The 27,378-nt window shown below is 40.4% G+C and overlaps 1 protein-coding gene across 13 annotated transcripts in view; it reads left to right on the top strand.

The window, feature by feature from the left end:
* MECOM (MDS1 and EVI1 complex locus) overlaps positions 1-27,378 on the top strand; it is a 468,901-nt gene that overhangs the window by 55,001 nt on the left and 386,522 nt on the right. The window lies entirely within an intron of this gene.

Below are 27,378 nucleotides of genomic sequence, written 5' to 3' on the forward strand. Positions count from 1 at the left end.
GCATGCTTGGCTGAAGCCTATGGGAGTGGGATTCCAACAACATCTGTGAGACCACAGGCTCTCCATCTCCGCATTAAGACAAATGATGAGGGATTTTAATTTGCCAACAGCAGAAAGAAATGTTGGAACAGAGAGTGGTCAAATCCTCAAGGGTAAAGCTCTTACTTGACAACTCTTGGCTATATTTTAGTATATACCGGTACTCTCTTTTTATTAGTGTAACAGATTATGAGACCACAAGGGTTTTTTTTAAAGTTTTGATTATTGATTTTTCTGGGTTGTTTTTTTTTAATATACTGAGCAAATAATACTAACCATATTTTTCAGTCAATAATTAAATAATGAAACTACTCATCTAAGACATAATTATACAAAGAGAAGCCTTCTTTTCCTGCCAGCGCAGTTTATAAGTGACTGCACACACTTGCTTAGATTACTTTATCTATACATCAGATTGACCAGATCTCCAGCTTCGGTTTCAAAGACCTGTCGTGTCTGAATAGCAACAAAGAGGAAGAAGTCCTTTTAAAGAATCATTTCTTTTAACTGAGAAAAAGATCCTCAAACTGTGAAGCCAGTAAATGCTATAAAATGAAGGCCCCTTGGCTCTTGCTCCCCCCCCTTCCCTGCCCCTCCCCAAAAGCATTTTATAAGCTCAAGTTGTAGACAAGAAAGGTGATTTGAGTAGCAACACAAAGCTCTCTCCTGAACGTGGCGAGCACATCTGACCCTCAGTTGCTCTGATGCTGCCCATATTTGGTGGTCTTTAATTTGGCATTACATACACTGTGCTTGTCTGCAGCTCCTATGATTCAAAATTCTCCATGGGGTCTAATGTACAAGGCCTGGCCTGTTTTCATTGGGTTTCCTGAGCTCTCCTTCATTCTCCCCAGTGTCGCAATACAAAGACACTTTTGTCAGCCGAGGTTGGACTCTCCTCAAAATCCAAGCACTTTCAGGAAAGGACTTGGAAGTCTATCTTCTCAGTTTCCATACCCCTTTGCCCTCTGCTCTGGCATTTCAGTTTGATTGGTTGTAGAGACCTTTCTCTTTCTTCCTTTCTCTTACTTCAAGTTAAGTTGATCAGTTTGCTTTGGAATCTATCATTCTTTTAAAAGTGTATCAGTAATCAACCAACTTCTTTTTTTCCTGTAGTAGTGCACATTTGAAAAGTCTTTTAACTCCTTATTTCACTGGCATAAGGTCTAGGACAAAAAGCCATGATAGGAATGTCAACCAATTATTATTATATTTTATGTTCATTGCCACAAGTTTAGTAAGAAATTTAATCCCTCCTGGGGGGGAATGAAAAAAAAGAAGCTGGCAGAAAACCTTCCATTTGTCTTGGCAGCTTTTAAGCACCTGCAATTCGATATACTGTACTTGAACATGTAATGTGCTAATGTTTTAGAAGGGTGGCTTTGTATTAATAAAGCGTGCGCTATATATATATATATATATATATATATATATATATATATATATATATAAGATCACACAATGCTATAAAAACGACCAGTTCTGTGAACTTGCAGCTTATTCAGAGCCATAATGATGGAGTGGAATGTAGAAGTTTAATATTGGAAAATACATTTGGTTTGATGTGTAGAGGATGCCAGGAAATACTCCTGTTTATGTAGCTATACAGCTGTTTAAAAATTAAAAACAGAGAAGAAAATATTAATAATCAAACAAGGAAATGCTAGCTGCTATTTTTGAATCCATTTTTGTGCCAATATAGGGTAACCATTCTGGGGCACGCTAGGATGACTTGAGAGAATCACAAGTGTGTTTGCCGGAAAAAGCTAATACAGTACAGTAATGTAAGGATTCTGACATCCTGGGTGTGCCTCCCATGACGGCACATAGATCTGTTGTATCTTGGTATTGGGCGTGACTGATCTAATCCATAAGCTCCCACTATCCCTATCTGAGAGTGACCATCTATTTTTTTCTGGCAACTGTCCCAGGTAATAACTTTCCCTATTTTGTCTCTGTGTTGCTTTCTGGGGATATATTGTTACAATTTTGTTAGGGTGAGTTGCTAACATAGTTATTATTCAGGATCTAGCTCCTATTCTGAGATCTCTGAAAACCTCTGATTAAGGCAGCAATCCTAAATATACTTACAATAAGGATTGAACCCTATTGAGCATAAAATAACTGATTTCCAAGTAAACAGGTATAGGATTGTGCTCTGTGCTGTGTGTGCCTTGTTTATTAAGATTAGCTACAGAGGTCATTCTTAAGTGCCAGCTAGGTTGGTGAGAGCAAGGGGATAGGGCCTTTTCAGTGGTGGCCGCATGGTTGTTGAACTCCCTTCCTGCAGTACTATGCATGGCCCATTCAATACAAGCCTTTGAATGTCCCTTGAGAGCTCATTTGTTCCAGACTGCATTTCTTTCACAATGTTTGTATGATGCTAATTCCTGAGACTATGTGCTTCCTTACAATACTGTGTTTTATGGTTTGACCATTCAAATATATCTTAATTGATCCCCGCTCATTGTTGTATGTCACCTTGTTAGAGCTATGCCCTTGAAGGGAGTATATACAAACTTTAAATAAATAAATAACTGTGCATAAAAGTAAATACACCTGTATGAACACTGAGGTGTTATGTAGTAGGACATGTAATTTGCAATTTCACAGAAACATGAGGCTTATTTTGAATGGTTGACAAAAGAGTTTAGAGAAGTTCAGGATGGTTCATTATTGCAATAATGAATGCAGAGAGAGAGGACCACTTTCAGGGAATTAAAGGCAAAGGCCCTTAGACAGAGATCCTTGGAGTGAGGATAGGGATATTACAAATGAGTAGGGATGTGGGAGAAATTAGTTTCTGTTTGTATTTAAAGACAAACTTACCTAATTTGCCCCTTCTGAAACAGATGTGAACTGAAATAGTCAACCTTCTATATTCACTCTTCTCTGAAGAGAAGTAATGTGTACAGACATCACATATTACTGTAAAGTGTGCATTTCATGCATATATTAATAAAAATAACATACAAAAATGCATGATATTGAAAGAAAATTGCACATAAAATATGTATGTTGGGATAAATGTACATTAAAATGCTGTTGCATTTTCATGAGAACCTTTTTATTATAAAAAGTTGAAATGTGGAGAAATGAATTTAAGATTGGTAAATGGAGAAACTGAGAGAAATTGAGAGATTTGCCCATCCTTGCAAATGAGCTATTTTTACCTGTGAAGTGTCAGTGGTTATGCTAATCACACTCAATGTAGAGGTGTTGCCAAAATACCACCCTCATAGGATCCCCATGGAACTTTTCATGTGTTTCTGCTCTAGACATGTAATGTGTATTCTGGGATGTGTAAGAGTGAAACATGTCTCCATTTTTAATTCAGAAAAAAACAAACAAAATGCCTCCACTATCCATTGTTTGAGAATAACGCTTGCTACTGTTTTTAATCTTTTCGACATCTTCACTATAACTTAATTGTAAATGTATCAGAAGGCATGCTCAGTAAATGCGTGGTTTTGCATCTACTTGCCAGTGACTTTTTTGCATCTACTTGCCAGTGACTTTTAATATTTTGAAATATTTTTTACATATGAGAAACAGGAGATTACCGTATTTTGATTGCTGCCGCAATACAATCTTAGTGTTTTAATTCATAATATATTGTCAAGGGTGATAATAAACATTGCTAGACTTTGGATTGTCAGCTTTATTTCTTTTACTCTCTCTTTTTTAATGCACAAGATCAACATTCAGTGAAAGCAGGGTATTTTCCCATTTAATATGTTTTTCTTTTTTTTACTTGTGACATTTGCATCTGCTATTTGCTTGTTAACAGTGTTAGAACAATAAATAATATGTTCAGTTTTTCCATTTCTCCCCTTTAGATTTGCTACAAAATCTAAAGGGATGTCTGGTGTGTGTGTGTGTGTGTGTGTGTAGAGAGAGAGAGAGAGAGAGAGAGAGAGAGAGAGAGAGAGAGAGAGAATTTGTTTAATGCAGTTCTGTCCTCTGTGAGTAATCCAAATGAACCATTGTTTTGCATTTACAAAAGGTTTGACAAAGTATAAGGAAAGATATAAATGGAACCCCAGAGATGGAAGCATTTGGCATCTGTTAAAACATAACATATGAAATGATATGTCCATTGAAGAATCCAGCAGAAAATATTATTTGAAACCAGGCTAGTTTTATTAGAAATAAAGCTTACTTTTGAAAGCAGCTTCTATTTGGCCTCCTCCACATTGCACCCTTTTTGTTGAAATAGGGTTTTCTCAGTGGCATACATACCCTATACCAAAGTAACTGAATTTATATATTGTTGTAAATGTTTGAGAATTGGATTCTTGAGTTTTGAAATGAAATGACTACAGTTAACTGTATTAAGTGTAGCCTTGAATTTGACAGAAAATAACAAAAGCACTTATGACAACCTCTGCAAATGCTTAAATACTTTAGTTGTGATTGTAAGCAATAAATTGTATTATAAGAAGGCAGCCTCTAGCAGATACATTCCTAGGGGACAGCCTGAGCTTTTGGGACATTAAAAACATCTTACAGTAATGAAATTCTGCACCATTTTGATTTAATAGATAGTTCTTTAAAGAACATGCAAACTAATTCTAAACCGCACTGTATATACATGTACATGCTCTCTTATATAATGTATAAAATTGCTTGTAGAAACTATTTAACTTTAATGGGGCATTTCTTGAGGGTATAATAGGTAAGGTAACAGCTTTAATTATGATTTATACAGCAGAGAGCTAATATATTCTGCTAAATTAGGTAACTGTTGGTGGGTAGTGTACTTTTAAAAAAAGTAATTAAGGGCCTGATCCTGAAACCGTTTAATCAGAGAAGGAGTCCTTATTGGTGGAATGAATTTTAGCAGGGCTACTCACATGAATAAGAACTCCTGAGCGATCAGTTTTAAATAATTCAGTTAAATATTCTTCTTTTAGTCTTCTTTCTAAGGAAAGGTTTATGGCACATATACCCCACTCTCTAATTCTTGAAAATACAATGTATTCTGCCAAACATCCTGGTAGTCATCCATCGAGTTTATGATGATCTTCTTCATTGCTGCCAGATGACCAGGTTGCAATTCTTGTCTTTAGGCTTCAAAATTCCCAGGTTCTGCTTAGAACTCTCATATCAAAGAGTGAACTCTTGCTTTAATCTCTCATAGTAGCACCATATACTATTTCACCTTAGCAAAGCGTCTTCAGAGGAGAACAGCTACCTTCTCAATGACACAGTGTACATCAGATGCACCCCCTGACTAGGGTATAATCAGCATTAGTTTGAAGGGAGCTGCTTTACCTACCCTTAGAGTTTCTCCAACAGGAGAACAGGAACCCTTATTAGATATTTTAACAGTATGGGTCATTACGTTATATGTTCCTGTTGTATGCTTAGATTGTATATTTGTGTTTGTCACCTTGTTAGGAAATCTTTCTTAAAGATGAGATATGCATATGCTAAATACACATTCATCGATAACTGGAAACACTGCACAACTAAGGCAGCTTTCAATGATGATGATGATGATGATGATGATCATGCTCCCAATAATAATAATAATAATAATAATTTTATACCGTCTTTCATCCAAGGCTCATAGAGTGGTTTAAAATTCAAAACACAAAAAATACATAGCATAAAGCAAACAAAAACACCCCACCACTTTAAAAGGCCATAGATTGTTTAATTAGCCAAAGGCCTTGGAAGGTGCCAGGCGAGCCTCCCTGGGGAGAGCATTCCACAAGTGGGGAGCCACCTCGGAAAAAGCCCATTCTGAACAGTTTGGTTCTACTCCATTTTGGCCTAAGGTATAGAGTTTTCATACCAGACATACCAGGGATAGCTATCATGGTGGCTTCCAGATGTGTTGGGCTCCATCTCCACTCATCTCCAGCAAATATGGCCAATGGTCAGGAATGATGGGAGTTGCAGTCAAAGACAACATCTGGAGTGCATCATGTTAGACTCCTACATTGCACATATTGCATTGCACTCATCACTGGAAGAGCATCCATTACCCTGGAAAGTATTTGAAAATTTGTCGCACTGAAAAGTAGTCCTAGTGTTTGTTTGGCTGTATTTCTGTTTCACCTCAAATGAATGTAACCACAATTACAAGGACCTTGTGACATTTCTCTGTGGAACTGATTATGTAAACTTGCCCTCAGACTAAACAGGAAGAAGATAATGGGTTATCAGATGATCTTGAGTCAAGCCGCTTTTCATTATTACTTTTATTTTTTAAAAGTCATACAACATGATGAGTCATGCTTTGGACACTTTTGAATAATTCTTATCAATATGTGAGAATGGAATGAAAAGGAAGGTCCTCTTGGCAGGATGAGGTAACTGGTTTACTATGAAGGTATATACTGGAAGGTGACCCTTTGTGAGGATATACCTTTAAATTTCTCAATTAAACGGGACTCTTCACAACTGTGATTTCTCTACTCACTTGCTCACTGTTTATTCTGCTGACCGAGACCAAGCAGGCATGGAAAACTCACCAAGATTGAGCATACACATATTGCTCTTTGCCTTAGGATGTGGTAAATAATTTATTCTTAAACTGGAAAAACATGGATTTTTTTTTTACATGTAATCACAAAGAATGCCCTCTTTGACTTGATCCTCATTTGCAACCATGTCCTTTCCAAGAGAAAAGTCTATTACTTATGTGGGGTATAGGGGTAGGGAAGTGTTTAATTAACTATGGAAAATGTACCTGCAATGGAAATTGTGAGTTTTCTTAGCCTTTCCATTTAAAGTGCCTGAAAAACAAGGGTGAGTAAGCCAAACCTCCTCTTAAAAAATGTTTGTGTAATCTGTGTATGTGTGCACATGTATGCATATATATGTGTACCTAGACTTTTAGGTCTCTCTCCATTACTCTTCAAAAGCCACACAAATGACTGGATGAACAAATACATAAATAATTCTGATTTATTCAAGAGTCTCATCTATTACACAGACATCACTATGGAATGTGCTTTTCCTCCTACAAAATGAGCATGTTGGATCTTTAGTTTTTTACTCAAAATTAAAACTAATATGTCAAATTTTTGAGCCAGTTTTAGGTTAGTTCAGCTGCTTACTTCGCTAAGGTTCTCTTTCTGTATTGGAGATGTGGGCACATGGTGATATGGGTTGATGAAATGTGAGCTTTCTACTTGTGCTGAAGATGCTGTGTACCGTAATTTATTTGCCAGGTGCCCGTCTTTCCTTATACCTATCATAATCATCCCACTTCAGTGAACTTTTCAGTGCTATAATAAATTTGGATTGAATTGCAAATAGCAAATCAATTCCAGGATTACCAGTCCGACACAAGCAGCTCAGTCTGTGTTTGCCAAGTATATGTTCAATCCGTTACCCCCAAGGATGTGGACAGGCTGCTTGGACGCGTGAAACCAACCACCTGTCTCCTTGATCCTTGCCCATCCTGGCTAATAAAAGCAAGCCAGGAAGGACTGGGCAATGGGCTCTGCGGGGTGGTGAATGCTTCCGTCTGTGAGGGAACATTCCCAGATCCGTTGAAAGAGGCGGTCATTAAACCGCTTCTTAAAAAACCATCTTTAGACCCGGCCAGTATGGCCAACTATCGCCCAGTCTCAAATCTTCCATTCTTGGGCAAGGTGATTGAGCGCGTGGTTGCTGAACAACTCCAGGCACGCCTGGAGGGATGCGGACCATTTGGATCCCTTCCAATCGGGATTCAGGCCTCATCATGGGACTGAAACTGCCTTGGTCGCACTGGTTGATGATCTCCGGCGAGCTAGGGACAAAGGTGAGAGTTGTTTCCTGGTTCTGCTGGATCTCTGCGGCCTTTGATACAATCGACCATAACATTCTTCTGGACCGTCTAGAGGGGCTGGGAGCTGGGGGCACTGTCATACAGTGGTTTTGCTCCTTCCTCCTGGGCCGTGTTCAGAAAGTGGTGGTGGGGGATGAGTGTTCAGACCCCTGGGCCCTCACTTGTGGGGTGCCTCAGGGTTCCGTCCCCTCCCCCATGCTTTTTAACATCTATATGAAGCCACTGGGAGAGATCATCAGGGGGTTTGGACTGGGTGTCCATCAATATGCAGATGATACCCAGCTCTACCTCTCTTTCAAATCAGAACCAGTGAAGGCGATGAAGGTCCTGTGTGAGTGCCTGGAGGCGGTTGGAGGATGGATGGCGGCTAATGGATTGAGGTTGAATCCTGACAAGACAGAAGTACTGTTTTTGGGGGACAGGGGGCGGGCTGGTGTGGAGGACTCCCTGGTCCTGAATAGGGTAACTGTGCCCCTGAAGGACCAGGTGCACAGCCTGGGAGTCATTTTGGACTCACAGCTGTCCATGGAGGCGCAGGTCAATTCTGTATCCAGGGCAGCTGTCTACCAACTCCACCTGGTACGCAGGCTGAGACCCTACCTGCCCGCGGACTGTCTCGCCAGAGTGGTGCATGCTCTAGTTATCTCCCGCTTGGACTACTGCAATGCGCTCTACGTGGGGCTACCTTTGAAGGTGACTTGGAAACTACAACTTATCTAGAATGCGGCAGCTAGACTGGTGACTGGGGGCGGCCGCCGAGACCACATAACACCGGTCTTGAAAGACCTACATTGGCTCCCAGTACGTTTCCGAGCACAATTCAAAGTGATGGTGCACTTTAAAGCCCTAAACGGCCTCGGCCCAGTATACCTGAAGGAGCGTCTCCACCCCCATCGTTCTGCCCGGACGCTGAGGTCCAGCGCCAAGGGCCTTCTGGCGGTTCCCTCATTGCGAGAAGCAAAGCTACAGGGAACCAGGCAGAGGGCCTTCTCGGTAGTGGCGCCCGTCCTGTGGAACGCCCTCCCATCAGATGTCAAAGCGATAAATAACTACCTGACATTCAGAAGACATCTGAAGGCAGCCCTGTTCAGGGAAGTTTTTAATCTGTGATATTTTACTGTATTTTTGGTTTCTATGGAAGCCGCCCAGAGTGGCTGGGGAAACCCAGCCAGATGGGCAGGGTACAAATAATAAATTATTATTATTATTATTATTATTATTATTATTATTATTATTATTATTATTAGTTGATTTGGCTGTGTGCCTATGCTCTAGGAGACAGAAGCACAGGTCAGCCCTAACACTGTTCTTTTTAGAAAGCAATCCCTGGTTATAACAGCAAAAAAATGCTATTTGTAGTGTCCTATGGAAAAATGCCCAGAATTTGCTGGAAATAAACAAAATGAATCAAGGGGGGGGGGACGGGACATGATCAAAGCAACATTTCTGAGTTGCTTGAAACCTAGGCAGTAAAATGTTTGAGGCAGCCATGTGGAGTTATATGAGTTTTACACAGCATTGCTGTTGACTTACTGTCAATAAAGCTTAAATACTAACGACAGTAAATGCAGAAATGTAAAGTGCAAATGTACACAATTTGTCACATTCAACATATCTGGTCAAACATATCTGGTCCAGTGCAAAATTGAATTAAAATGTGCAACTTCTTGTAGACACTTTTGCCGTTCCATTTAGGAGGGCATGTTGACTTGAACATAGTTGAGCCACAGCCTTCTACATTGTTCCCCTTCTTCTCATTTATTAACAGCATAAGTGACTGATCCTCCTCAGTGCAAACTTGGCCTTGCTGAGAAGTCCTGTTGAAGAGTCAAGGGGCAGGGAATGGAGGCGTGACTGTCATGCATTGCTTGAGGGGCTCTAATCGCATGGCAGCATAACCAATGTGTTGGCATGTAGCTTGTGCTGAATACCTTCAAAGCAGGGAAGGGCAGGGGTAGCTTAAAGCACAGAAGAGACACATGTGCTTCCCATGGGCATCTGGTTGGTGACTGTGAGAACAGGCTGCTTGATTAGAAGGGCCTGATCCATTATGTTTTTTCCTGTCCAAGCTCCTCCAGTTTTCATATTTTCCTTTATCTAGTCTTGTAGCCCTAGGTGAGAAATGGTATGGGGAGACAGTTTGTGGAGAGTAGGGGTGTTGTGGTCTGGGGTCACATGGGGTTGAATACCCATTACTATTTCTGCAGCAGGATCTCTGCAGTGTTCCTGTCTCCAGCATCCTAGAGTCACCCAATCAGCATGAAAGGAGAGGCTTTTAGTCACCGTGTGATTCAAAGCTAAGCATTTTGGAGTACTGAAAACACAAGGTGCTTCAATTTCAAGAAAATGGTGTGCAAGTTCTGTTACTTACAATGGAACTTCTCAGAAAACACAACTTAAGCCACTCCAATAAGAGATGCTGGAGCTCTTTAAATCATTTGCTCAGGGTATGTATATAGAAAATAGTAGATCTAGGTGAAATGCAGTACTGTACATTGAGATGAGTAGCAATCATTGCAATGCAGCTCCAATTATTATTGTTGTATAAATATAAAATTATTATATAGTCATAGAAGATTTTATAATCTTAGAAGGGGCATAGCTGTGAAGGGCAGGACTAAAACTATCATGAAGGGATCCTTCTGAATTTGCCACTACACTATGGTGAGCAGGTGAAGATGATTTAGCCCACCTATCCTTTCTACATTTTAACCCCCAGTTTTTATATAATAATTAAACAGCCACACAATTATAACATGTGGGGAAGTGGCTATTCTCATTTTAGCTCTGAACATCCAGAGACATCTAGCTGGCTAGGTTTGCACTCAAATGGACCTTTGCACCTTTCTCTGTTCCCGGAAAGCAGTCCCTATGTTCTTGTGAATCCAGACAACCCACCTCCTCACAATTACCTACAATGGATGCAGAGGATCTTAGAGCAGGAAGGAGCCACAAAAGTCATATAGTCCAATCTCCTGCTAGTGCAGGAAATCCATTACTACAGCATAGGTGGTCATCTAGCCTTTGATTAAAAACCTCTAGCGAAGGAAAGCCCACCATCTTCTGAGGTGGTCTACTTCCCTCTTGAGCACTTCATATCACCAGGAAATTCTTCTGAATGTTTATTTAACATCCCCCCCCTCTCTCTCTGTGTGTAATTTGAACCCATTCAGAGGAGGCTGGTCCATTAGGACTAATGGGGTGCTGTTCCACCAACCTCTGTTCACCAACCCTAAGTCAGTACTTGCCTACCTGCCTTCCTCCAGTCCCGGGGGTAGTTTTGGTCAGCTTATTCCTCCTTAATCTCAGTGTTGCCATTGTAGAACTCTGCAGGCAGGAGCTGGAGGACAAAACTAGAATTAGTTGGCTCTGCCTATCACTGGCTTTGGCTCCACCTGCTGTGGATCTCCCTCTTTAGTGCCATGCGAAGCTGGTAGTAGGCTAGGCCCCATTTCAATAATTTTTACCAAAGGGTCACCCTTAGCCTCTATCAAGGGAACTCAGAAATCCTCCTCAAAATTGTAGGCCCAAGCCAATTGTGCCCCCCGCCCCCGGTCTGGCTTGTCCATAGCTGTCAACTTTTCCCTTTTCTTGCGAGGAATCCTATTCGGAATAAGGGAATTTCTCTTTAAAAAAGGGAAACGTTGACAGCTATGGGCTTGCCCCCGCTTTCTGCCCCACTAGTCCAAACAGACATCAGCCTCTCTGATTTGGGTCCTACCCTCTGGCTCAACAGAAAGTAAATTTGGTACATAGTCTGTGTGACAGCTCTGCTATATTGTCTCTTAATTGCCTCTTCTTTACTAAACATGCCCAACTCCTTCAGTCTTTTCTCATAAAATTTTGTCTCCAGAATCCTCACTATTTTTGTTGCTCTCCCTTGGATTCACTCCAGTTTGTTGGTGTCATTATTAAACTGTGGTACCCAGAAATGGGCACAGTACTCACAAAAGGGAGCACTTCATAATTGGGGCATCATAGCTGAAAAGGCTCTCTCACTGGTTTCTAGCTACGTATTTCAGGGTCATTTGAAGATGGGCCTCTGAGATATGTGAATTTCAGTGCAAAATTGAGCTGATCCATACTTCCTGGACTAATGTGCTGATGAGAATGTAGTTACACACTTCTTCACATTCTGCAATGGAGTTCTTGGCTCAAACACACACACACCACAATGCATTTTAAAAATGTGTTTTTTGAGATAAAATGCATTCAAAAAGCGTATCCAGGGCATAGGAATATAAGTAATTTTTTCTAATTGATCCTGGGGACAGGAGAAGGTGGAGAACAGTTGTTCACCAAATCCATATTAATTTGGGTTAAACTATAGGATTCATCACCACAGTCAAATACAGTACACATTATTTGAATATGTACTTCCTTTTGCCTTCCTAAATCGAAAACCTTTTCATTTCACTCAATAATCCCAGGTTCTAATATTATGAGAAGGACAAAAGGACAAAAGTGTGCCTTTGTGCTAAATACATAAAACTATGACATCAAACACAAACCATAAGACTCTGGCTTCCCTGACATCATAAAAAAACATTTTGCATATATGTTTTAAGAAACCCAGTACAGGAACTCACACTATTTTTGCCTCCTAAAGTAAGTTATTTCTCCATTGGCTTTGTAGGAGATCAACTCATTTCTAAAATGGTCTAAGATTTCTTCTGAGAAGTGATTCCCTGTCTTTTGCAACAGGAAATCATTTATACATTAGGTTTATAAGAAGGAAGATCACGTAATCTCTGTAAGTGGCGGAGGGATGAACTGGCTAGGATGTGGCTCATTGTATGTGGGGCCTCTAATGTCTTGCTCAAATCACTAACTAGGGTCCCCCTCCTCCTTGTATGACTTTCAGAAGGAGATACGCAGATGTGAAAGGGTCAACCCAGCAAATGGAGGCTGGGATAATTTCCCTCAAAGGAAGCAGAATGAGATGGTGAAAAGTCTGTGCTACCTTTTGATCTTCTTTAACTTCTAGCAGAAATCATATACTCAATATTTTTCCTACCACCACTTTGCATATAATTGTCGTGTATTTCTGAGTAGTAGCAAAATGGGCCTCTTGACCTCACAAGAAGAGCTGTTACTCTACATTTAACAAAAAATGAGGCATTATGTATTAGCCTACATGTTTTGCAATAGCTCCAGCCATTTAGTAGCTACAGACCAATTTAAGGCATGCCCGGAGGCAAGCAAAATTGCACAAAATGGCAGCTAATTTATAGAAAGGAGACTGAGAGAGGAAATATTTGGAGGTCTAGTCCTTGGAGCCATCTGATTCGTATTATTGACTCATTTAGAAAACAGAAAGTGAGCAGAGACAACTTTTTAAGGAGTTTGGTTTCACGCAAATGACTTGCAATTGCAGCCCATTATTTTTATACCTAGACTTCATTAGTCATATCCACCCCCACCCCCACCCCCCCCCGTCAAAGCTTCAACCCATGTCAAATGTTTTCAGAAAACACACCAGGACAGGTATGGAACTCATCAGCTTTGGTCAAAGGTCAGCCTCATTAAGGAGTCAAAATGAAAACTTTCAGTGTCTCCAACACATTGCCTAGACTTTTCTGCCCCCACTTTTGAAAACCATGGCCCGCTAAGCACCTCCTGCTCCCCAGACATTCAAATGCGATCAAGATGACAGGGTGAGCAAATGAATAGGATTCTTAACTGGCTGGACTTTATAATGAGGGAATGATTGAAACAACCAAAAACCTGTTTGCTATGTCTGTAGCACCATTTCCTGTAGTGAGATATAACTTCTCAAGACAATACTATTAAGGCTTCTATGGTTTGTTTGTTTTTAAAAAATCAACATTAGGGTCTGTGACTGCAGCTGGCAAACAAAATACTGTAAATAGCAGGGTGCTGACTAGGTAAATAAGGCAGACTCTGATACACTGAACATTTCCTTGGCTTGCCTTGTCTCTTCCTGGGAGGTCAGTGTCTTTCAGTGAGATAGGGAAGTTGATGCACAGGAGTTGTTAGCAACTGGTTATCACGCTGTGCTGTGACAGATGTGTTTTGAGGAATGTGGAGGCCCTGAGATAAGAATAACAAAAGGCCATTCACTGAAGAGGTGCAGTTACACAGGCGAAGCATGAAGCTGGAACATAGAAAGTGACAACAAACCATATCTATGGTAGCTGGGTTTGTACAGCATGGCTCTCCTAAATTTTATAAATAAATCTGCGGATGATATTGCTATGCCTGCCAATATTTCACAGGAGAAACTATGGACATACTTGTCTTCCTGCTGCAAGGATCCATTGCTGCTCGAGTTCTCCCACGTTTCTTCCATTCCTGAAGGCTTAGTCTATCTGTTATAAGCACTTGCATTGCAATAATGTTCTGCACTGATTTTAGAAAACCAAGAAGGCATCTATTATTTGGGTTAAAAATATACAAGAAAAACACACACTAAGGAATGTCTGGATGAGTTTATATGTGATTCATGTGGTCATTTTTGTACATTCCATCCCATTTCCACATTAATCTGCAAACTTTTTAAGCTGTGTATGAACATTTTGCATTTAAATACATATTTTGAATGTATTTTCTCTCAAAAGACACATTTTAAAATGTGTGTGTTTGTGTATTTCTATCTATTTATCTGAGAACTACATTGCAGTTATCAAAGGATAATTGCTTTCTCATCAGCACATTAGTCTAGGTGCAGATCAAGTCAGCTCATATTGGAATTCACAAAGGTCAGAGGCCCATCTCCATGTGTCTCTGCATTAAGCAGCTGAAAACTACTGAGAGGATCTTTTCAACTATGATACCCCATTGAAGAAGTGCTCTCCTTTGGGAGGCTTGCCTGGCTGGTGCTTCCTTCTAAATCATTTTGGTACCAGGCAAAACTCTCTTTATTTTCCTAGGTCTTCTTTAAACTTCTCTAATTTTAGGTGAGATTAATATTAACTACTGCTCTGTGTTTAATTCTGCTGTATAATAATTGCTTTACACTAGGTATTGTTGCTATTTTGCTTTCATTTTTTGTTGTTGCTTTGATTGTATTCATTGGGACATAGGAAGCCGACTCATAGCATTGGCCCATCTAGTTCAGTAACTGTACACTAACTGGAAATGGCTATCCAGCTTTTCATTCTGAAGTCCTTCCCAGCCATAACTTGAGATGATAGTGTCATGTCCACATCTTACATTTGAAGCACTGTTATGTCACTTTAACAGTCATGTCTTCCTCAAAAATCCGGAGAATGATAGTTTACCCCTCACAGAGCTACAAGTTCCAACACCCTTAAAAACTACAATTTCAATCTATGTGCTTTAAATATATGGTGTGTAAGTTGGGCATTCTACCACAGAGCTATGGCTCTTCACCGCTATTTAAATATGCTCCCATCAGCACCAGCCAGCATGGCCAAAGTCAGGGCTGATGCGAGCTGTAGTCTAACAACATCTAAAGAGCTACAGGCTCCCCATGTTTGTCCCATGGGGCATAAATATATAGGTCTATATGTACCCCTTTAGACACGTCCAAAATCCAAGTCCCCCTCCCTCCATCCAAGAGACGTATCCTAAGTAAATTGAATGGTGTATCCAAACTGCACTGATTTCAGTGGAACACATACCTTAATGGCCACATGTTCCACTGAAAAGAAGGCACTGCAGACTTAACATTTGATGTACTACAAACTGATATTTTTTTTTGTAGATCCACATGTGTATAAACATTATTCATAAGTAGTTACTGGTTTTGGGTTTTGTGGTTACAAGTGTACCTTTACTTCCTTTTGTTTTCTATCTGTGGAAAGTCTGTTATTTTCTACAGCAGGTGGCACAATTTGTGGAGACTTTGGTTTTTTCATGCGTTTACCAACCTTCAGAACTCCAATCTTTGGCTTGATGTTGCCTGACTTATTGGGGAAGGAATTGCCAAACATGCCTTGGTTGAGCACTGTGCAGGGGGAAGGAAAATTGTGCAGTCACTAGCAGTATAAACATACTAAATTATCTTACACTGCCTCTGACTATGCAAAATTACTCAAATAATGGAAACAGAGTCCAGAGGGAAAGTCCTGTTAATTTGTATAAGTCCTGATAATTTGTATAAAGTTCTGATAGTGTGTATAATTTGAGGAGGAAGGAGTAGAGAGGTTTTGTCTTCCTTAGTTCAGGCCTTGTACACAACAGGAAGACATTCAACCAAATAGGCAGAAAGAACTCACTCAGAACTACACAACCAATCAGAGCACACACTACTTCAATAAAGATCACGCCACTCTGCCTGGTTGCTAAGCAATACCTGCACTCCCACCCCCAGTAGCTAACTAATGCTGAGATCAGAATTAACCCCTTAAATTCCAACTGAATGATTCCTGCTGTTGCACTTCCAACAGGGAATTGGTTCATTTATCTACCCTGCCACTGTTTACTCTGACTAGCAGTCTCTGTTCTATATCCCAGACAGAGGCCTTTCTCAGCCCTTTTATCTGAGGCTCCTTTTTCAACTGCAGATGCAGAGGCTCAATCTGGGGTTTTGTATGCAAGCTAGGTGTGTCCTCAAGCATTGACCTATAGATACCTTACCTGTTGGCTCTAACTGCATGGATAATTGGTTGAAATAGTAACATAGCCCTGGAAAAGCAGATGAGAGGAGTGTATGGTGCAGGTCAATAACTGCTGTCCTGCAAAACCATATTCAGCCCAGTGGACTAGTACTGTCTGGCATCTCAATCATTAAACCCAGTTTCCAAAGAAGAATGCGAGGGAACAACATCTGTGGCAATGGGGCCTGGCTGCAGACATTCTCGAAGGGTGGGGACTTGGCCTGCCACCCTCCCTTCCCACCCCTGCCCCATTTGCAGTGTAACCCTTTGGCAAAAGTAGTTGCTGAACAAGGGAAGGATAGCCACAGGCAGCTCATTACAAGGCTAAAGCTAGCCACATGGTGCCGCATGAGATATGTTTAAGGAGTGATCACATGTGTTCTAGCTCCACAGTTGGAGGTAGCATGCTTCTGAATGCCAGTTGCTGAGAATTGTAACTGGGGAGTGTGCTGTTGTGCTTAGGTCCTGCTTGCAGGCTCCCCATAGGCATCCTTTTTATGTACATCCATCTTGTGGGGACTTGGAATGTGGATGCTGCAGTCAGGGAGGTCTTTTGATTTTAAAAAATGTGATAAGGGAGGAGGCAGTCTCTAAGGTATTCAGGAATTACTCACTGAAAAGTTGGCAGTCCAATTTGTCACCGAGGTTCATGCCACAAATTGATCTCCTCTTCCTCCATGGACCTAAACTTAGGATTTATCGCAGCCCTGAATAATCATAAATGATTATAATGAAATCTTTTCATGATGCTCATGTCATTATCTTCAAAGATAACATGGCATTTACTTTGTTGGGGGTCATGCCCTCCCTACCCTCACCTTTGCCAGGCTGTTCAGCAGCATCTGATAAACCAGAAGCATCCTGATTGTGAATCTGTGATTGATGTACTTGGCCTAGAACTTCCCTCCTCCCCATTCAGGAAACAGGAGGGCTGGAGAGATAGCGCTCAGTTTTCTTTCACAGTCCCTGTTTCCTAACTCTAATCACCTTCTGCTGTGGGAAAAGAGATGAGATGCGGCCTTAAAAACAGATCATTGTCCGCCTCCTAGATTAATGCAGAGAAAGCAGTATTGTCTGTTGAATGGATAAACCTTCCTGCCGTCACTCAAAACCTATATTCAACGCTACTTCATTTCTAAGAGGCTTATCTTCTTTGAATAGACCCTTGCAGCTCAAGTAAGAGGCGATGTAATGAAGCGTGTTTTTTTTCTTAAGTGAGAAACCTGCTGCAAAGAAGGGGTGAAGTCTGTGCAGCTGTTCGAAAGGGCCTTTGCAGACTCTCGAAATACTTGTCATTTATCTGGTCTTGCATGACATCAAATGAGAGAAGATCAAGTTCAAAATCTGCCAGGGCGGCTTTTGAAGGGGCTTCTTCATCTGTTAATTAAATAATGCTTATTAACGTGCAGTTTAGTGTGGCCTGGCCTCTCCTTGTACAGCAGGGTTCAGTGATGAAAATAACACTGCATTTGGTTCACTCGTTTTCAGTTATTAATAATTAGCTTTCATGGATTTTGGTGGTTCTGAATTGCAGGCTTGCTGTTCAGGCTTTCATATGTGGCTCAATGAATGAATAAGCAAGGCAGCAATGAATGAATAAGCAAGACAGGTGTTAGTGTTGCCAGGCACAAAATATGGATTGGCACCCTGAATTCATATTAGAATAAATCTCTTAATATTTACATTGGTAATTCATTCAGTGCTTTGTCATAAAACTTCCTCTTATGAAACATGTGTAGGGAAACATGTCAATCCTCCTTGCTCTGCCCCTTGTAAATAATTTCCTGTTTCCTTGGCTTTTCTAAGAGATGTTCCTAAATTAGACTTCTGGCAAAAATTAGCAAAGTCTTGTGGCACCTTAACAACAAATGAATTTACGGCAGCAACTGGTTTGTGGGCCAGAGCCTTCTTTGTTAGATGCATGAAACAGCTCTCATGAAAACTTAATGCCACAATGTATTTATTAGCTTTTAAGATGCCACAAGGCTCTGTTTTTGCAAAAATATACTTAGATTCTTGATATTGTTTTGGTAACCAATGAGAGAATGTATGTGAGATTCAGATCCTGACATCAGTCATGATTCTCTGAATCCATGTGAATATTTGTGGAAATAACAAATGCAAATTCTTAGATCTAAGCAGGGACTTGCAGATTTGTTTCTGGATGGTGAAAACAATGAAAGTTGTGGGAACTTTTGTAATTCATATGTCTCCTGCCTGTATGTACCATATATGTGCTCAGAATATGTGGATGGGGTGGTGTCTTGATTATACAGATGTACTACTTAGTGAGAGGCTGGTCAAGTCTATTCAACATTGACATGATATGTATGATCTTCCTTGGAAGCTTCAGTAAAAGCTCATGATTTTCTGAAGAGTTTTCTCCTAGCTCCTAATGTTGACCCATGCACACTAATGATGCTTCATGCATGCACTTTATTGTATTGCCCCTGGGATTTGTAATTTCCAGCACCAGCCACTAAGTAATCCTAGCACCCCAAACAAAGGCATCCAGGAATAAGTGAAAGTTTTAGATCTTGTTGGGGAAGGATCAAACACATGTTTGCAAGAAACAGTTCCGAGAAATAACTCAAACCGAGAAGATCCCTAACAAAACTTAGTTAAGTGGTCTGGTCACATAGTTCACAACAACCAATGAGAAGGTCATCCAGAGCCAGTAGTTACAATTAATTATCTTTTGTGTATGTGTCTTACAAATCAGGTGGCTTTGTAGATCATGTAGGTTTACAGAGATCAGTGAGAGCTTCTTGAAGTGTAGGGAGCAGCCTGAGTGCTGACTACACATGTGTGGAATGTTCTTTTAACATTCCAGGCTTGAGAAAAACTTCCGGGGGAAATTAAACTCAATTCATAACACATCTGTGCATTACCAGTTGGACAAATTCCAGGTAAAAGCAAACTTGGGTAACATTTCTAGATCTGTACTGAAATAGTATTCTCATTGGTTTGTCTTGGTGACAGTGCTTAATCTTAATGAAAGCTCAACCAGGCTTCCCTCTTGCCTGCCACCATGCTGTACCCTTTAATAATGTCAGAACCCAGTACTGAAATGTTGAGAAATAACAATAATAATTCTACCAAGTATCTTGGAGCACATGGAGGGTGATAGTTCTCATGTCACAGGCAGGCAGGCTAGAGATCTATCCCTTCTAGTTTTAGAAACTTAGCTCTTAAAAGTGGGGCAGGGCCATTGGTGACTACCCCTGCATTCTAGATGTTGAGAATATTTTACCTAACTGAGGTTTCTTGAGAAGCTGAAGCCTACAATAAGCAAAAGATGGTTGACCAGGTAGGCAGAAGGTGACCAGTTCAACTGCTAGCATTTCCTGTCCTGGAGAGCTGTTGCCACTCCTTGCAGAGAAAACCCAATGGTCTGATTTGAGAGAAGGAAGCTTCCTATGTTTCAGAAAGGCCAGGTTCTTAGTATTTACACCAGGCTTGGCCAATACAGAAGCTTTATGGTACCTGCCAATCACAAGGGACAATGTTGCACTCCCTTTTTCAGGGGCGCCCTGTGTGAGGCCAAATTTTGTGCCCCCACCTCTCACCTTCTATTCAGCTACATTCATTACATCATAGTTGCAACGCCCTGTGGTGCCCCCTGGGCTTGGCACCGAGTGTGGCAGAACCAGTCACACTGCCCTAAATCTGCCTCCACCTCTTCCCTTCAGCAGTTTAGGCACTCATGACCCCAGTTTGTCTCAATATCAACCTCTGGTCACAGTGTTCCCAGCTGAAACCTCTGAAGTCCCTGGCAGAAAAACAGGATTATATCAGGGTAGATCCACTGAAATTAATGGACCTAAGTTAGTCATGCCTGGTTTTTTTCAGTGGGTCTACTGTGAGTATGACTGCCATTGGATATAAGCCGTAGCAGTGTTTGAAACAGAAACTGGGAAAAGATTGTGTTTGGAGTTTTTGTTTTTGTTTTAAATGTGGAATAAGTAAGATTAGCAAAAAAGGATTTAAAATCTGGTTTGTTTGATACAGACAATGTGAAAGAAAGCACAGTTTGCCTGAGTGCAAGGCAAGACTGAGAGGAGAAAACCACCTTAAATTTATTTGGACCAGAATTAAATGTTTTTACTTTAGTTCTCGAGAGTCAAATAAAATTTGAAGTCTCTTAGAGCTAGCATCGGGTTTCATGGTGCCAGGACCATTGTGTGCCTGGGACATCCCCAGCACTGGTACAGTGTAGTCATAGCTGTATTGGCTTCACCTTTGAAGAGCCAGGAACAACTATAATCCTGAAAAATCTTATCCCCACTCTCACCCCCACCCCCCGGGCTCTCATAGCAAGTCTGGCATGGGAGTACAACATAGTACAACACTATAATATTTCCACAATTTTGTGCATGCAAAATACTACCATTCTTGTCTTGTTTTATCTTTACAAAACAAATCAAGCTACAAAAACCCAGTGAACTGACCCAGACTGCACAGGTAACATATTGACTGAGCAGAGTCCCATTTCCTCAAGGAAAAACAATCAATATCATAGGACTTGAAATAAGATGTTAGAGTGTGGAGTGCTCCTGTTTAGGGTGCCAGCCAGCCAGCCAGCCAGCCAGCCAACTTTGCCCTTCTTAAGGAATACTCTGTTGCATCCTCTTTCCCTAGTTTTCCATTTCTCCTCTCACACTCAGCTAGCATTCTGTGGCCAGTGAGCGTGCGCAATCCTGATTGTGGTGTTTTGGAAGCCCCTCCTCTATTCTTTATTCTTTCCTTTTAAAAAACATATTTCTGCAAATCTTGGGTTTCCCCCAGGTCTGTTGATCTTTTCTTTTGGCTACATAAGGATCCACATTCAGTTAATAAGTATGCTATTAGCATCTAAGGTGGGTTCTGGTCTATTATGCCTACCATAATGATAGCTTTGCTCTATCAGACAGGTCCTTCTTGTCTTCTAGTCCAACATCCTGCTTCACCTAGCGCCCAACCAATGCTCTATGGAGGCTTATTCAAACTTCTCCATGCATTGAAAGAACACACAGAGTAGGTCACAGAGGCACAAAGAATAGTCCCACCCACTGCATGTACTGTTGTGAGTGATGAACTCAGCAGAGACAAGGGAAGGGTACCCTGGACAGCTTCATGCAGGGCTCAGGCTGAAGTTACACACACACAGTTGACAATCCATCTTACTTGTTGGGAACATGCTCCTATTTTAAATAAACGAATAATTGGCTTCAAGTCATCTTTCTCTCTCAGGGCCAAGATCACACAATCTCCTTCTTATATTGACTCTCATAAGCGTTACTCCTTATGTTCTTATACTGGAGGCTCTTAACCCCTGACAATGCAGGTGCATTCACACATGTGGTGATGACTGCTTGATGAAAAACTACCAGGAGGTGATTCATTCGTTTATTTTTGGCCCAATGACTGGTCATGTGAATAACTGATATCAAGCACATTTTTAGATCTGGGTGCTCCATAACTTGATTCAGTCCAGATTTCACATGATGTGATGAGCTGTGATCTCAACATGTGTCTGTGACCTCTCAGAATACTTGAGTAGTTGATCACTGCATCAGAAGACTAACCCTGCAGCCGTCTCACTATTAGACAAGTAACCTGTCCAGCATTTAACCCTTTTTGTCAGTTGGCTGTAAAGTCATGTAGACAGACAAACAAGGTCATTTCAAATGTTTATCTTCTTACTTTCTATGTGTTTAATATCTAAAGCACTGTGTTTCAGAGGCAACTGGTACTTGCACTTATTTCTTTGCAAAGCTGCTTGACAACAGTGTGAAAAGACATTCTGCGCTTGCTTAAAGGCACTGTACCCATTAACAAAAAGACCACACAACCTGGCTCTGTTCACAAACAAAGCTACTCTGTTCATGCTCAAGAGACATCTTGGCTTTAAGCCCTGTTTTTTTTTTGGGGGGGAGTTTGTTCCATGGGAGATGCAGTTTGTGTTTCTCTTCTTTATATATACTTAGGCTGCCTTATACTGAGTCGTACTATTGGTCCATGTAGCTCAATATCACTGAATCCTAGTGCATTTCTAGACCTACATCCTGTTCTAACAGCTGCCAATGAGATACCGGTAAGAAGTCCTCAAGCAGGATATGAGTGCAACAGCACTCTCCCCATATGATGCTCCTTACAGTTTTCCTCACCACAAAAACAGCACTCTTTCCTCTTTCAATGTCTTCACTTTTTTGCAGCACACTGGCTAACTTGCTATACTGCTCATTTTGCTTCTAACTTATCCTCACTACTTTATCATATCTTATCTGATATTGGGGGATTATTGGTTTGTTTTTGTTCTTATTTTTTATTATGTATTTTGTCATTTTTATATTGTAATTTTATGTTCTGAACTGCCCTGAGATCTATGGGTATAGAGCTGCATCCAAATTCAATTAATATAGTAATAATAATAATAATAATTCTGCATTGAAGGGGGTGGACTAGATGACCCGGGGTTCCTTCCAACTCTACAATTGTATGATTCTACCTAACATACATTGCATGGTCTCTGAACTAGGAGGGAATGTCTCACCTCTGGGCTCTCTACAACCCCTATGCTGTTGACACAAAGTGAATAGCAATTTGTTGTAGTAATAATAGCTGTTGCTGTAGTAGCCAAATTGCCAAAATTTTAGTTGAGCTAGTGCAGTGGCTAATGTGAACTAAGAAGCCTCAGGTACACATTTCAACTTAGTTGTTGATTTAGAGCCCTTATTCTCTGACTTAACCTGTCCTCAAATATCTAGTTATAATACCAGCCTACATTGCAATATTCTTAGAACTACTGTGAGAGGATATGTGAACTATCATTCTTTCAGATTCAGCCCTCCCATCACCACCACAAAAACAATACTGGCTAGCTTTCAGGATTCTTAGGACTACTGTGAAATTATACATGAACATGAGTTTTGAACATTCATATATAACTTTATAAATGCTGTTATAGATGCTATAGAAGAACATGTGAAGTTGGCAAACATCATTCTCTTTTAAGTTTTTTTATGTAGTTCTCCCCTGGTGCTTGTGTACAGCATGGATAGGGAACCTATGGCACTCCAGATGTTACTGGACTACAGATCAGCATCCCTGAATATAGGGATGAAATAGACATAGGCATAGATATAGATATAGACATAGAAATGTGTATATGTGTATATTACCAGCCCTAGACTATTTATAAACAGGTTGGGCTGTCTATAAAATATCTCAAAGCTATTTTATCAGCCATAAAAACGATTGCAAACAATCCTATATATACAAACAAAAACAATTTCAAATCCAATACAGGCGCATACTGACATAAAAGGTTTGTTGAAAAAGACACCAGAAAAGTACTACAGTGCCAATCTGATCTGTAATGGGAGAGAATTCCAAAGGTTTGGTGTTGCCACACTAAAGCCTAATTCCTATATCATAAGGAGCCCAATGGATCTCATGGTAATATGGCCTTATCAAGGAGGCCCTCTCCTGCAGAGCATAGTGATTGGGAAACCCAGCCAGATGGGTGGGGTATAAAGAAGAAGAAGAAGAAGAAGAAGAAGAAGAAGAAGAAGAAGAAGAAGAAGAAGAAGAAGGCAGCATTAGGGTTTCTGGTGGAATCTGTTGCAATTAATTATCCAAAGCTATTTCACATTAAATGTGGTAGTCAGGTTCCACTGTTGTTGGCACAGCAAAGGCAGGTAACCACTGCCAACTGCAGATTTTCAGTGTTCAACTTTGAGTTTCTCCCATTCATGCTTTCTGTGCTAATCACAGCTAGCACTGGTGAAACCTGACTGCCACATAAACTGTGAACTGACTCTCAGAGAGCTTAGTGTGTGTGGAAACTGATCTTTCACAGATTTCTTTTTAATAGAAAAAAAATCCTCCTTAGCTGATGTCTTCATCAGGAAAGGAGACACCTGCATCCGTGCCATTAAACCCAAGTTCTGCGACACAACACTTCAGTACTTCCTCTTTACGCACAGCTGGATGGGACCCATGACACACACACTCTGCAATGTGCCAGAAATGCCTGATATTCCATGCAAGAGGTGTTTGTGTAAGATAACAAAGGGACAATCTCGCACCCACGTACAACTCATCTGTTTACACATGTCACTTGCTTTGCCAGCTCTGATTAGCTTGCTAGCAAGGAGGCAGGAAGGCCAGCAATCAGGTTTTTATGATTCATCATTTCTGCTCCCTATTAAGGAGACAATGTTAGAACTTCTGCCAATCCTAGAAAAGGATTTTTCAATACCTTAGGGACATTTTTTAAAGAAAAAAAAAATAAGATGTGTATTTCAGAATGTCAGTTTGCTAACTACCAGAAAAGCAACGCACTTAATTCTACTTACGTATAATATGCTGCTTCTTTTTTTCCAAAACCTAGAATTGATCTCCTGTCTGTTTCCCCCGCAAAGCTGTTTTCATATCTACATAATGTTTTACATGCTGCCAAATAAATATTTTATTATACAGAAGCCAAATGTACATTTTCAGAAGTTAAAAAAAGGTTACATTCTCTGTTAGTGACATTGATTTTTTTTTTAAAGCTATATTCTCTCCTACCCATGCTTTGGTAGCATTATTCCTCACCCATTCAATTACCATTTCTATCAGCTTTTCTGAAAGATTATGCTTTTTGGGTGTTCTTCTGTAGATGTCTTTCCAGTGGCTTCACTTGATGAATGTGACAAGTTTTGTGCTTTCTCCCTCCCCCTCATTGAATTGAAAAGTTTTTTTTTTTTTTATAAATACGGGCCCAATAAGTGCCCAAAGGCAGTGTTTCAATGGCTGCTAAATCTTTCAAGGTTAGGACTTAACCTTCGTTCTCTCCTAATTCAACTGCAACCTTCAGTCTGAAGCCAATCAAGAATATCAGATGATACTTAAACAATGAAGGATTTCTGATATTCAGGTACAGCTTCTCTTCAATAGGATTGCAAATTCTTTGTGTGAAGAAAGTCGGTTTTGCTCTAAAGTACTGTCACAAAAAGTGAAATTACCATTTGCTTGGACTGGTGCCATTCATCATTGTCAGAATACTAAGCATTGTAAGAGGCTAGGCCTCTCCAAATTAATGCCTTGTTTTGCATCAGCTAAATTTTCCCAAATCCTCGAGGATGGGTCATACAAAAACTCATCTTACCGTTTTAATTTATCAATCCAATATGAGAGCAGGGAAAGGAAGCTTCATTCCATCTCCATGCTTTTTTTAAAATTTACAGTCTAATTCGAAAAGAAAAGGAAATAAGATATGAAAATAAGTTGGGAAAATAAGATAAATCTCTCTGTGAAAATCACAAGATCGACTCAGTCCTGTAGCCAAACCTCCATAATTCATTTGTAGGTCAGCTCCAGGGATTAGCCATGACGTATTTGGAAATTCATTTATTTTTATTTTATTTTGCTGTTTCTTATGCATAAGCGTAATGCTGTCCCTAAGGCTTTTCAGGTAGCCCTCAAATCTTGACAACGTTTGCCGTCTCAGAGCCCTAAGCCAAAATTAATTTTCAAATAAACAGCATAAAAATGTATGGAGTTGTATAAATTTTAATACAAAACACATTTGTTCTCCTTGCTTACATACATGCATACATACATATTGTTGCTTCAGCAAAAAAAAAAAAAAAATCATAAAATGACATTGAAATTAACAGCCTCATGTACATCATGAAAGTCCGGGAACTTTTTGTTTTTTAAAAAATCATACCATATTATATGGCTCCCTTGCTTAACAATATGCTTTCTGAAATATATATACAGAGGAAGAAAATATGTGTTAATTATATAGGGCATGATCCAGTCAAAGTTAAATCCCACTGGTTTCAGTGGGAATGACGTAGGCATTCTCCGCCAAAACCAAGGGGATTTGTATTGTGATATTCAACATTAGTCATACTCAGAGTAGACCCACTGAAATCAACTTAAGATCATTTATATCAATGGATCTAGCCTGAGCATGACTTAGCTGGCTATTACCCCATGTGTTTGGCTGAATTGTGTCCAGTGGATTGCTTTGGCCCATTTTATACAACTCTCATTAGCACCGAGTTACTGTCTTTTATGATAATGGGTGCCAGTCAAGTGGGAAAGACCCAGATGGTTGGCTTACCCATGAGGTGTAGGTGGACTTTTCCAGGGTCATCAAATGTAGCCTGTTGCGATCCGAGTCATTCTCACATTGTATGTTAATTCAAATACCTTAACAAGCAAGTTAGCAATGTTCACTGTGAATTTCTGTTTTTCATGTGCAGTACAACAGTAGGGATGTTGTGCATATGTGCAACGTCTTTTGGTACCCTGCAATGCATTGAAAATGATAACAGTTCTATTTTGTGTGGTGCACAGGCGTGCTCTGGTCCATGGGGTCACGAAGAGTCGGACACGACTAAATGACTAAACAACAACAACAAGCTTGAGTCTCTAGCTCAGAAGACCAGTAAATGGGAGATCATGTCAGAAGGAGATCAATGACAGCTGATAAACTGGTCAATGAATCAAGAAGCATCCAGGTTTAAAGGCATACTCAAAGGTTCAGAGCTGAACAGACAGCTTTTAGGTAAATAGGTAGCAAGATTAAGGGCTCCAGAGCTAGCATGAAGACAGGACTGCTGTTACAACGTGGCAAGGAACATTCCCAGCTTCACCTGGAGAAGCTGGGGATGGAACCTGGGACCTTCTGCATGCAAGGCAAATGTTCTACCTCTGAGTTACATGTATCTTCAAGCCCCTTTCTTGTATATTTTCTGATTTCTTTAGAGAAAATATACTGAGTCTTTGTGTTTCATACCACCTGGATGTGAAATGTTTCTGCAGATCCATGCTCCTTCCAGCTGAGGTCTTCAAAGATGTTCTGCTAACTAAAGATGTTGATGAGCTCAGAGCTGCATCCTGTGACAACTCTGTGCACCTCTGAGCTGGCGCCATCACCCAGCTGCCAAGGCTCAAGTACATTGGAAGGCCAATCAGCCC

Source organism: Podarcis bocagei, assembly GCF_964188305.1.
Source record: "Podarcis bocagei genome assembly, chromosome: 4".
In the NCBI taxonomy this organism is placed as follows: domain Eukaryota; kingdom Metazoa; phylum Chordata; class Lepidosauria; order Squamata; family Lacertidae; genus Podarcis; species Podarcis bocagei.